The following is a 12,760-nucleotide window of genomic DNA, read 5'->3' on the forward strand; positions in this document are numbered from 1 at the left end:
AGTCGGACCGGTCCGCGGCCTGCGCCAGGAATGTCGAACGGACACGGAATGGCCGCATCGTCACAACAGCGCCGTCACGACAGCACGGGCGTGGGAGGGAGGACGGGCCAGACGCGTCGAACCCGGTGAGACAACGAGGAACTCGAGGCTATGGTGATTGGTAAAGGAGTGACATTTTGACTCAAAGAGGAAAATTTGTTTACGATTTCATTGTTTCCCTCCTGCAATGTCGTAGGAAAGCTGGGGTATCAGACATTTTGCCTCCAGCTATGCAATATGAACTAGGTGTCTTACGGAACGTGGAGCTTATACAAAACGATATAATAAAAAACACTGATAACATTTTTTTCTTCCAAACATGCAGTAAAACGCAAAATAAGTCGTGCGCCAGGCTATAATAAGTGGAACAATATCGGTCTATGTCCGAACCGTGTCCAGTCGGTGTCCGGTCCGTGTCCGGTCGGTGTCCGGTCGGTGTGCGGTCCGTGTCCGTTCTGTGCCCGTTCTGTGCCCGTTCTGTGTCCGTTCCGTGTCCGTTCCGTGTCCGTTCCGTGTCCGTTCCGTGTCCGTTCCGTGTCCGTTCCGTGTCCGTTCCGTGTCCGTTCCGTGTCCGGTCGGTGTCCGTGTCCGGTCCGTGTCCGGTCCGTGCTCGGTCCGTGTCCGGTCCGTGCCCGGACATGGCGTGGTGGGAGGTGCCGCTCGTCGTTCAGTGGCGGTAGCAAAACCGACGCCTCAGCAGCAGCCGGCGCCAGTGTCGGCAGCCCCGCCGGCTCCAACAATACCCCTCCGACGCGCGACTACCGGGCCGGCGGCGTAAAAAGAACGGCGCGCGCCGACGACGGCGTTTTTGGCGCACCGTGATGGTAATCGGAGCGCGCGCGGCGCCTGCCGACGGCCGCTCGCCGCCGGTTGGAGCGCCAACAAACGGCTCATTACACCGCGCAGGTCGGCCGGGCCGAGATGGAGTTCTTTGACGGGGGCTGGTGTCGGCGTCATGGAGCGGGCATGACGGAGCGGGGGACTGGAGTCTGACGGAGCCGACAGCTGGCAGACCTACCCGTGTGGCAGGGCGCCTCAGGCTGGCTGATTGTGCAGAGCTTTGTATAAGATGATAGATGCACTTTTTGTATTTTTCAAAATCATACCTTTGACGTTATTTACTGGATGAAGTGCTCTCTAGCTTTTCTGTCCGGGGCCAGCCTCCCCCGCCCCCCCCCCTTCACGGTGTCCTCCAGTGGTAACCGGGTGGGGGCCTGTTGCCCCGGCACGTGCTGCGGTGCTGTCGCCGTCTGCAAGCGGTCGTTCTCGCCGCGGACGGAGACAGACACTCCAGCCGTCGCCCGTCCGCGCACCGTCCTCACTCGAGCCGCAGAACAGCGCTGAGCCTAATTATTTTCATTTATCGCCAGGCGATAAACTCGAGATTACACCGGCTTAATCGGCTAATTAATGCTGCTAATAAAGAACGGAACGTCTTAATTGATGGCTGATAGATTGGAATGACCGGTCGGTGATGTTTTGCCTCGTGATGGATACCGCAGATGAAATTCGTTTGACCTTTCCGACCTGGCCGGCACGGGCGGACTGCACCTATCAGCCTCGCAAAGTGGCCGCCGCCGCCCCGAGACACGAGCGCGCTGATCGCGCCGCAAATAACGACTGGTGAGGCGACGAATGCGGCGCAGTCAGCGTCCGAATCAATCGTCGCCGGGAGACGTACAGGGTTACTGCGACAGTCCGGCGCCAAGCCGACCCACTGAGGGACACTGGGGGAGCCTGTGCTGACGAGCGGCGAGAACTGAGAAAGGACGAGCACTGGCGAATGAGGAACTGGAGAAGGATTGAACTGAGCTGGGGATGAGAGGGAAAGGCACGATGCTGCACAGAACGACATCAAGAGCGCGGAATGACACGGAATGAGTCGAGATGACACTGCACAAGATGAGACGGCACGAACTGGCATAGGAGGCGTAGAACAGGAATGAGTAGAGAAGTAACTGTATGAAATAGCACAAATCGACAATGGTGTGATCTTCGAGAGTCTAGACTAGGATATGGATGGTCATGCCATGTGCACGCTAGATGATCGGCATTTAGCTACCAAGTAATAGAGAAGCGTCGCACGCACTACGCAGTAACTTCGTTGTTAGCAGTGCTGCACTAACTTGAGAAAATGGAGCATATGTAGGTAAGCACGGTGAGTACAAGGCTGACCGCGGACGGCCACTGAGCGCTGGAAGACGGCCTAATCAGCTGGCACTATCGGACCAGTCGTAATTGGGCCGGACGGGCTTTCCAAACAGGTAACTCTCGAGTTTTTCTGCGCTGATAGGGACTGCAGCCATCCGCAAAATCGGATCTAGTAAGCCGGGCAGTCCCACTGTGATTCTCGAGCACCTGCCAGTCCTTATAGGGAGCTCGGCGCACCATGCAGTCGTGATATCTCAGCGGTGAGAGGGGCAGTCCGGCTCGATCGGGGCCCGCGGCGCGAGGCGCAGCCGTCTCTCGGTGAGGAGTGGGTCGGTCTGGCGGCCAGTATCCGACACTGGAGGCCGAGAGGCGCTCCGCTGTAAATTCGGCTGCCAGCTTAGCCGGCCGCGCGGCGTCCATCTGCGGAAACCAGACGGAAGCCCGGACACCGCCATACATCTCGGCAGCTCGGCCGGCCGGTGTTCCATTGCTAATTTCGCCGTCAGCCCTATCTCAGCCGGCGATTTATGCCGGTCGGCCGGTCGGGCTTCTGGTAGAACGGCCGAATAAATTGCGGAAATTCTAGTCCGGATTAGCAGTAGCGTCACCAGGCGCGGCCACTGGATTTCTCCGGCAGGATCAAACGGCCAACCGAGGCATCGTTAAGTTTGCATAAGGGCTCGTTGAATATTGGCGAAAGGTCCATATTTTTTGTGAAGTACTCCTATTTGGTTGATAAAAACTTATTCCTATTTTTGTTTTATCATAACTTACATTTTGATGTGGAAATATAATAGAAGATGCTTTTTAATGTCATTTGCACAGGCATTTCAGGGGAAGTTGGTCAACTTGTTGGATACAAAATCGTGTCAAACACGTAAATAGGTACCATCGATGTGCTTCGGGTCAAATACGTAAATACCATCTTTACCCATAGTCCTTCTCAGCACTTTTGATAACAGGACTGAATCCCTTTTACATTTCTCCCTGCCCTTTTTGTTTCCTTTCCCACATCCAGTCCGTCACCCCTTCACCTTTCCATCTCTCTCCCGATTCCATGCGAAGTGCCGTCGGCCGGGCCCCGGCCGTCCCCGGTCGGTCGGCGGCCGCTCCACATCGGCACCTGCGCCGCTCCCCTGTCACTGTGTGTCACGGCCAGCCCGTCTGGATCCGGCTGCGTCCCAGATCGACGGGACGCGGCTGCCTATCGTCAGCCGTGAGAAGGCGCGCGCTGGCCGGCGCCCGGCCGGCGGCGAGCCATCCATCGAGATCGGCGGCGCCGGCCGACGGCAGCCCGGGCCCCACCGAGACCGCCGCATCAATTAGTCCACTCGTGACTCGTAACGACACTTTATTGCCGGTCAGAAGATTGAAAATTGTACTAGCACCATATTTAAGGTACTTAAAGTCAGCCCAAGTGATAATAAAGTTTTGCGCATCCTCCAGCTTCCACACTTCGTTAGTTTTGGTGATAAATCGCAGCCACAGAGACGCTGGAGAGTCATCTCGTTACGAGCTGTTTTAGACGGCATGAAATGTTATACCACCGCTAATGGTTTCCAAGAAAGATCGGTTATAAAATCTAGCGCGGCCAGGCGCTGCAATCATGGATCGATGCATGCTTATGAGTTGGAAATTGTTTCCAGCTGCGGGTCAGCTCGTTTTTCGTTTCAAAACCTCCGCTGTTTTTCACTGCACGTGTCAATGCTCTTGCAGCCTAGCAGTATAATTGAGGTATTCAGATTGATTTACGTGCATTCGCCTGTGGTGCAGATTAAATAACCCCAAACTAGATTAATGCGTCTGATTTATGGCTGTGCGGAGATAATTCAGCGGCTGATTTTACGATGTGTTTGTGGCCGGATCTCAGGGGCGAGAGTGTCTGCAGCTGTACGAAATTCGCGGCTTGTATGTCACTGCCGAGGTCAGGAAACACGGTCTGACTCTGCACTAAATGGAATGGTTCCAGATTTACAATTGTATGTCAGGTTATTGGTCCGTGTGTCTTATTTATATTAATCTGTTTTTTTTTTTACAGGAGATTTTAAACTTATTTACAACTTGCAGTTTAAGAAAAAAACAAAGTTTCGTTTTCAATATCACTTCAAAAGTTAGTGGAGGCTACTCAGTACTCAATATCTAATCGCACTTATACCATTGCGGAATTGTTATGATTGAATGGTGAGCCTTCCCAAACCTTTAGCGCCGGCATCCTTTCGACGCTATTATAGTCTACCTTATCAGCCCCTTTTGTTCCCTCACTACACCCGAAGCAGCCATTTCCACTCCGTTTGGGCAATTCGGAAGCCGTGGCGTGGGCCGGGTACAGGCGTGCTGTCCACCGTCCATCGCCAGGCCGGCCACTGGAGTAGCTACGGCGTCCGTGGCAGTGATCTACAGCGGCTCATATTCCCCCTTAGAACCGGTAATGCCGACGGACGGCAAACAGCGCCGATGCCTCACACAGGCCGGCAGGTCAGACTCCGTGAGATCCCGGACCTCAGCGGTGCGTCCGCTCCGGAGCGTCACGCGTCACATCGTCACCGTGACGCGTCACACGGTCACGGCGTCACGCACAGCGACTCGACGGCCATTTGGGCAGCTCCCGATGGGCCTTAACAGTTGAGGAGCTCTCCAAGGTGCTCTCGCAGAGTTCCGTTTCTTTCCTTGGCGACTCTGCACGGAGACTCGGGGCTCAGATCGTACCCGAGACCCTCCCCTCCCTTCGCTCCCCACACCTGAGGACTACGTGGCGACGCAGAGAGGGACAGTCAGCCCAGACGGCGCGCTGCAGGCGCACTTTGTGGAGACAAATGGCCGAGGGGGTGGTGCATGAACAATGTGTACGTTTCCAAGTAGTGGTGTGATCCTTGTTTACTTGCTGTCTCCGTGGAGAGGTGAGAGACTGCGGTGAGAGGGGTGAGACACCAGTGAGCGGGTGAAGAATGTGTGCGCGTTAGTGACGAAGGGGCTGGGCATGTAATGGGCATAGAAACTCATAGCAACACTCATATGAGCAGGAGGGATAGCATTCCAATGATGTGCCTGCGTCTCAGCGGAGATTGTTCAGCAGCTCCTGGGACCGCCGATAACCCCGCTGCAGTCGCCCACTCACCAACACTGGAGCTAATTGTGTCACCCGCCGGTCGTGTGTCAGCCGAGTGTCGTGACAACCCTGGGAGGATCGCGCTGCTGGCTGCCGCGGCTACCGATACGATCACGGCACGCGGGGGCCGCCAGCTATAGCCCAGTTTTTGACCGGTCCAGCTCGCGTGATTTACTTCTCATTAATTACCCGCGCGTCTCTGCTGTCGCCGCGCGCGTTGGCGTTCTCGGGTATTTGTCGGGACATCGTTCGTTAGGTTACGAATGTGCTGCTATTTTAATGACCGGGCGATGGATGAGTGGCGCATTTTCCCACACCGGCTGACATTTAAAAATTGACTACACCTTATCGGCGTCAGTAAAAACCGATATCGACTTATCTTCACAGGCCGCGGCGCCCGGGCCGCGCCAGAACGGGTCCAAGCTCTGAAAAACTGATCGGTGTCAATTCAACTATTTAAATGTCGACAGTGCGACCTCCCTCTCTCTCTCCCCCCCCCCCCTCTCTCTCTCTCTCTCTCTCTCTCTCTCTCTCTCTTTACCTCTCTCTCTCTCTCCTTCTCTCTCTCTCTCGCTCTCTCTCGTCTGTTTTCTCTCTCCTTCAATCACCAATAAAAATGCTACCAATGAGCTCGTTAAGAGTCCGTCGATGCGAGTTTAAACAGTAGTTCTTTACGATCCAATATCACTCAGCCAGTAGATAAAAATAGGTAATTTATTCGTTCAGGTATGTGAAAATGACTTAACGCAGGAGAACCACCCACCTTCCAAAACGTCTGACGTCATCGTTATAATGGTGTCAAAACAATGGTTACGAATAGCTACCGAATATCGATAAAACTTAACTACATAGCGCTTCCTGCAGGATGCACTCTTTATGTCCCATATTTTAGCCATGCCGATCGGAGATAGGCTATCGAGCACGGAGTTGAGGCGGGAGGCACGCCCGACACAGAGTTCAGCAGGGCAGAGTGGATGAGGGAGAGGACAGAAACGGGACGCGGAGACGGACTGGAAAGAAAATGGAGGAAGAAGGGAAACGAGACGGAAAGATTGAAGAAGAATTTGTCGATCTTTTTCTGTAGTTTCTCTGTAGTCTGTAGTGATTTAACCAGAAATACCTCCACCATGTTGTCAGCGGGTGGTCAGTCGATTCAATTAACTATTCCATCATTCCGGCTGTCTCTGTGCCTCGTGCACTGTCCACTGTGCATACATTGTGTGGTCGGCCGCTCGCTACGTGAGTATATTCCGGCGCGTCGGCCGGCGTGGCGGCCGTCTGTTTTCTAGGGCCCCACCCACGGCGGCTCGGCGGCGCGAGGAATGCGCCCGAGCCGATACGGTACGGCGCCCGTGACTCCGCTGTCGGTGCCCGCTGTCCGTGCAGGTCACTGTGCAGTCCGATCACGCCGCGGGAGACCGCTGACCGGCGCCCAATTAAAATAGCTCGGCACAGAGCTGGCGAGTCGCCCCCTCATGGACAGGTGGCACTGTGAGGGTGAAAACAGCAAAGCATGGTTGGTTTGGACCTGTGCTTCAGTCCGTGTTCTTATGTAGAATCCGAGAATGCATTTGACGCATGGATCCTAAAAGGCTATGCTTGCTCAGAGTCTTCTGAACAGGTGTATTATCAAATGCTCGCACAGCAATCTCGCTTGGCGGGGCTCAAATTATACACTTCAGTGTAACCTATTTCGTACATTTTTACTTGCACCTTTGAATCGAATTTTCTTGCTATATCATACGCCTTCAATAAATAATCTAAATTATCTTTTCTTCTAACTCTCTTCTTTCTATTTTTTCCTTTCTCTTTCTTTCTTTCTTTCTTTCTCTCTTTCTTTCTTTCTTTCTCTCTCTCTCTCTCTCTCTCTCTCTCTCTCTCTCTCTCTCTCTCTCTCTCTCTCTCTCTCTCTCTCTCTCTCTCTCTCTCTCCTTCTCTCCATCCCTCTCCCCCACATCCAGCGCCGTACCGCCGAGCCCGCTGCAGCGCCGGCCACCGTGCGCCACCGGCCGCCGCTGCGCCGCCGCTAATGTATGAAGGAGTGGCCCTGGCCGCAGCCGCTGCACCGGAAGACGCCACCACCGGCGTTTACCCCTCTCAGGTCATCAAACAGGTTTCTCCCATTCATTCGCAGATAAAGTTTGTTGTCATGGTGCGGCGCGGCTCGGCGTGCTGCCGCCGACCCTGACCGCAGCTGGCGCCCGGTATGTGGTCGCGCGGGACGCTGACCAGACCGTGCTACGGTCCGCCACGCCACGCCACCCGTGCCGACGAGCTGCGCGCCTGACTGGGCCGTGACTGGGCGGAGAGGGCTGGGGTGTTCGGAGAATGGCAGCACGTGCCGCCAGACGTCAAAGAAATCTGGATATGGTGGCATTTTATTGTGATTTTTTTTTTCTGATTTTACAGTGTGGTTCTTACTTCTAAGCTTGGATTGCATCTGAAACATCGGGTAGAAAATAATTTTGATAAGAAAATCAGTGAAACAATGTGTTCGGAGCTGTGGCATTTCAGAATAGAGTTCATTGTGGTATTGCAAAATACCATAGATTGGCATTACGGAATGTGCATGCCGAGGCATCTCCATAGCCGAGCATATGCATTGGACTATCGATCATGCTGCTACCGAGGTCAGTTTAGCGTGCTATCGTGTCGTACGTCTGGCGTTCAATAGGGCGACTGCTTGTTATCCCCGGCTATAGACGACTGTCGCAGGAAGTAATGATGCCACCCATCAGCCGACGCTTGTTCTGTGTCTGCCTGTCGGCCCGGCGACCGAGTTGTTTACGACGGTTCAATTCACGGCGCCGCCACCCAGGAGGGGCCGGCCGGGCCATCTGCTAACCAGGCCGTGTCGCGGTGACTATTTACTGAGAGGTGTCCCGTGCAGCAGTGCATTGTTGCCCGCACAGAGGTGCCGATCAATTGGTATTGGCGCGGCTGGACGGCCCGAGCGGCGTGTCGCACTGCTCGGCACAATCGTTCAGGTCAGGTCGGGCCAGAGATGCAATGCCGAGCGTGCTCTGACCGACCCCGAGCAGGTCTTATCGGCCGGATAACTCAGCGATCGGGCGCGGATTATCTGCTCCGGTCGCCAGGTCAACTGGGGACGCGAGAGCCGCACCGCCACTCTGTGCTCTTGCAAAGAAGGCTAACTTTACTCTAGTTAACGGCATACTATCACGTTACTGCCTGGGCTTGATAATAGGCTGCTGAGAACAACAAAACCTAAAACAGTGAGGGCGGTCTTTCGATGAACTTTTTAGGGCATGATTGGCCAGTGAGCTTGCGTGCTATCAAGATGTTACTGTTCCTTTAGGTCTAGTAAACGCGATGAAGATGAGACATTTACTGGCCTTCTTCAGAAACTTTATTTTTGCATTTTATGCTGCATGACGCGACCGTTGCACGTGGCTGAATCATGTGAGTATTTTAACCTGTCAGCGTAGCGCACGGGCGCTGGCCGCTCCCAGGTCTGAGCCATGGCTCCAGCTCTGAGTAATACACCGTTCTGGTAATGGTGTAACCAAACATGGCAGCGGCCGCCGAGCTGGCCCGAGTGGCCCGCGCCCCGGGGCGACCTGTTCATTAGCCGAGCCGCCCCGGGTCACCGCAGTGCGGTCATTAGGCGACTCAGCGGGGCCGACTCTCCCTCCCAGCGCTAGCGGCGGCACGCAGCCGAGCGGGTGGGGGCCCGCGGCGCTATCCAACCCCACCGACACGGATATACCCACATACCGGTCACTTTACGGTACCCGGCGCGCCAGCTATCAACTCATAAATCGGTCGAGCACGGTGCACTACCGACCATGCCATTGAACGAGCCGCTCGACAACGGCGATCTAGAGAGCGGCCGGGCAACTAACGGCCGACTGCCAGACACTAACCGAGATGTTGTTAACTTTATGCTCCGAATTAGGCCCAGTGTGGGTGTAGCATTCCCTATAAACGCATTATTACCCGATCCGGATGATTCGGTTGGCAGACCTGCCCATCTTTATCTGTTCACTAAGGCTGGGCTCGCGATAATTGGGTGTTTATGATACTGCTGCAATCGCTGCTGACCCGATAGCGATGGCTCACTGCAAAGGCAGTGAAGGTCGGAGGTGAGGGTGGTGCCCGATGGTGCCTGGTGCTGCCTGGTGATGTCTGGTAGAGCCTGATGGTGCCTGGTAGAGCCTGGTAGTGTCTGATGGTGCCGGATGGTGCCTGATGGTGCCTGGTTGTGCCTGGTGGTGCCTGGTGGTGCCGGTCGTGTTTGATGGTGCCTGGTGGTGTCTGATGATGCTCGGTTGCGCCTGATAGTACCTGATGGTGTCTAGCGATGCCTTGTGGTGCATGCTGGCGCCCAATGCCAATAGTGCCCCTTGGATTATTGTAGTGTCTTTATTAGTTTCCGGTGATGTGTGGTCGTTTAATCACGGAGCATGCAAGAGTGCGGGTTACTGTCATGCTAGTGGAAATGAGAGGAGGCCAATGTCATGTCTGTGCAGTGGTGCTAGGAGACCACTGTCTTTAGGGGAAAACTACCTACTATGTATCATCCCTCTGGGGCGGAAGTGGACCTCTGTCATCTTCTGCGGCGGCAGGAGCTCAAATCTCACTGCCTTGCCTGCGGGGCGAAAAAGAGGCCATTATCATGCCTGTGGTAGCGGTAGGCAGCCACTGTCATCTTCTAGGCGGTCCGAGCCTGCTGTCATGCACATGCTGGAGAAGAAGCCACTGTCATGCCGGTCGCGTCACCTGCCCCCGCGGCGGTCGCTGTTTACATGTCTTTAGCGGTAATTAATCGGCAGTGTCGCGGCGCGGCGCGCTAGCTATGATGGATCAGCGTGCCAGCCGGCGCCGCGGCGCTGTTTATTTGTCCTCAGAGCGGCGACACACGCAGTCGGCAGCGATAAAAACTCGACTCCGGCTGCCCGGTGGCCCGGTGCCTGGCCGCCGCGCGGGCCCGGACGGGCGGCGCGCCGGCCGGAATCGCAGGCTGGTGAGGGGTGGCTCGGAATACGGCAGCTGCTGGACCTGAAGCGTGATTATAAAACCACTTTGATACTTGAAGCGTGGTAATAAAACCACCGTTTCCACCTCAGATCAAGCACCTCAGAGGCATGTAGTAACAAAAAAAAAAAATATTTGTGCATTGGGTATCATTTTTGGTGGTCTTTAGTCCATCAAAGTGGATTTCCGATTACTGAATACGTATTGCATTTATGTGAAGTGATTTGAATGAAATGCTTTTTCTTGTTGCAGTACAATCAGTTGGGCATCTCTGGTTATAGCTATAAGGCTTTCAGCACAAAATTAAAATGTGTAGCATGATCTGGATTACAGTCAACAGTAATCTTGTGGCCGTTATGTTTCGGTATACCATCAGAGATTTCAAGGAAATCGGTATTCACCGAAATTAGTTATGTTTACGTAGTCCCAGTTGTTTGCAGAAGTTTCTTTGGAATGGAAACTGCTGGAAATGCGAGTGGTGGATATTTATCTACTTATTGTTATTGGCAGTTGTTTCCTGAAGCAGACAAAAGTGCAATATTTACTGCATGTTTGGACATTATAAAGAGCTTTCACTAGGTGCCCAACAAACATTTGCTCAACCCACCTCGGTTAGGCACCATATGAGATATCCGGAATGCAGCCCTTTGCAATCTAAAAAGAAATGATGTGTGGTCGCATGGGTGGCGAACCAACTGTAAAAACAGTCGTAACCGTGGACATGTTATGTGCGGTGTATATCCGATAATGAATATTGCTATTTTATTGTGCTATGGTTATTGACACTCATCGTGAAATACTCTCATATTAGTATGCAAGTGGTCTTGTGCTGATAATCCCCTCCAATGTCTCACCGGTGGTGTCAGGTTTCATTCCGATAATACGCATCGAGCCGCCTCAGCTCCGATATATCTCGGCTTACGACTGTTTGATGACTTCTTCATAGCTGGACGAGCCGCCGGGCTGACGCCGTTTCACCCAATGTGCATATAACTGGCTCGGTAAGGCGCCCCTGGCATCTGGTGTCTGACCGGCGAGGGCGGCGTCCCGGCGGCACCTGTCTGCCCCGAGCCGGCCGACGGGACTGTCTCGGCTGTCTAATGTGTCGAGACTGTCTGACTCACGTAGTCTGCCGGGACTCTCCGATCCATGCCTTCAGTCAGGTCGGTCTGGTATGCGCCGTCTACAAAGACAAGTCTATGAGCCTGATAAGTCTGGTCTGTCCAATCTGGTGAGATTTCTGGACTGTCTAATCTGATTGGTCTTTCAATGACTGAGCAGTGAACAGGTAAATACAATGCTGGCTCTGTCTGTTCTGTCAAAAGTCGTTTCGTTATTTTGTCTTCATGTTCAGAATGTCTAACCCGACGTCACCGGGTCCTCACGCTGTCTAGCCGTGGTGACCTGCTCTCCGGTCCCTCTCAGCCCCACCGCGCGCGTGTGGGCGGCACGGCTCGAGCCCGGCCGCCGCCGCGGTGCCCTGCAATCGGTGTCGATAGGCGGCGATATGGCCAATGAGGGCCCGCCGGCTGCACCGGCCGCCTTGAACAAATTATCTTAATCACGAATAACGACCCAAGAGCTGCGCGCCAGCGACCACCAATGAAGATTTAAGCCCGAATACAAGGCACCGTGGGCCGGCCCCGTATGAAATATACCCGCAACTTCATTTGGACCTGTATTCGTCCCCGCCCCCTCTTAGGTCATGGACCGGGGTTCTCTGATTCGGCCAATAAAAACATCGCCTCAGCAGATCTCTGCAGGACCTTGGCGAGAAAATGCGATAATGAAAATCTAATATAGTCGCATAGTTTCATCATTTGGTGCAGGGGCGCTATTTCACCTGTGGTACAGCCCACCGCTGCGCCGAATGTATCCGTTTTGGCAGCCTTATCGCTAAATTAGTCTGGCTGTGAGTTATGATCTGCGCCGCCGACGGCGCGCTAGATGTAGCGTCGCAGCGAGCCACCCGGCCTGCTTCGCCGGGCAGCCACGCTTCCGTCGATAAAGAAAACTGATTTGGATGTATGTGTGTAATCTACTATGATAAACCCGGTCCGCTCGGGGTGGCATTGCTATGTAATCCGTTTAACAGCGAGTTACGAGCCATAAAGATAACATACGTGCCGCCGAGGCTAAAGCCGCGAAATACTGTTTGTTTTACTATATTTGTGGCGACGGGCCGGTGGGACGCCGGCTGCGCTCGTGTCGCGGCTGCCAGCTCGGCGACCCGTGCCCCGGTGCTCCGTAATTCGGCCGGCGGCTGCGCGGGGGGGGGGGGCGGCGGCGCGCGAGCTGCGGCGCTCCGCAGCCGCCGCCGGCCGGCGGCCACCCTCGGCCACACGCGAGCTACGGCGGGAGCACGCCGGAGCCACGCGCCGCCGGCCGTGCCCGCCGGCCAGCCGCGCCGCCGGAATGCCATGATCAACGCTGGCGCCGACTGCATTAGCTATTCGAGGCCTCAAT

This window comes from Amphibalanus amphitrite, unplaced genomic scaffold (assembly GCF_019059575.1).
Source record: "Amphibalanus amphitrite isolate SeventyFive unplaced genomic scaffold, NRLGWU_Aamphi_draft 000407F_arrow, whole genome shotgun sequence".
In the NCBI taxonomy this organism is placed as follows: domain Eukaryota; kingdom Metazoa; phylum Arthropoda; class Thecostraca; order Balanomorpha; family Balanidae; genus Amphibalanus; species Amphibalanus amphitrite.